The sequence below is a fragment of the Plasmopara halstedii genome, assembly GCF_900000015.1.
Source record: "Plasmopara halstedii genome assembly, contig: Scaffold_2904, whole genome shotgun sequence".
NCBI lineage: Eukaryota > Oomycota > Peronosporomycetes > Peronosporales > Peronosporaceae > Plasmopara > Plasmopara halstedii.
Window position 1 is genome coordinate 71,580 of NW_020189809.1, and position 1,003 is coordinate 72,582.

Consider the following 1,003-nt stretch of genomic DNA (forward strand, 5'->3'; position numbering starts at 1 on the left):
CAGATATCGCCTTGTGGTAGATAAAAATATAGAAAAAGAAAAAATATAAATAATCCTTAGTACTTAGAGACATGCCCTGTATTCTCTTTAATTTAAAGCTATTGAGAAGTATCCCATTCAATCCGCAATCACACCTGCTGAAAAGGAGAACATGCACCGACACGAGGCCATAAAGACCGTGTTGTGTAAATTTTTTTATGGCGTGTGGCAGCCGATGTGACAGCGGGGCGGGAGTTTTGAGACTGAGAATTATTCCAGGCTATTTTTATGTGTTCTCAGACGCGGCAGAAAGCGTATTCTTCACAGAGTGAAAGGCCACTAAAAGAATAATTTGACACCTGAACGCGGGGTCAAATCGGAGGATCTGCGCATAAATGATTCAATTCAGGGAAGCAGGATAAAGCGGCTGCTGCTTCCATATTGAAGAAAAGCCATATTAATTCAAATGAAGCATACGTAACCTTCAGAGCTCGACGCATCAAGCAGCGATGCAGTTGAAGACGTTGCTGGCTTGCGAAAGAAACCACCACATTATACCGGGGTCAAGTCTGCGGTTTATAGATTGTGATGGTAACTTGCTGTCTATTTGTTTTCCGAATTACCAGCAATAGCGTGGTAATGACGTCATTTACTATCTGACACATTTCGGCAACACAAACTCAAGCAATATTTGTGTGCAGTGGAACAAGTACAATGGCAAACTTGGCGTCTCGAGCTTTCATTTGATCAATCAATTTAACTTTACAGAGATGCATTGACATTTTGTAAAAAACTCGCACATAAGTGCCTGAAAATTTGCAAACATAAAGGAAGAAACCCCGCAGGTCTTGCTGATAATATGTTGAGCATTCGTATGTCGTACTTCCTTATACAGTACGCAATACTGGTCTACTGTTGAGATTACACCGCTGAATGCATGTTGAACAGGCAGATGACGTCACCATTTTTACGAGCATGTCACAGTAAGTAATTACATAATGGTTGGCGTTCATTGGTCTAGATA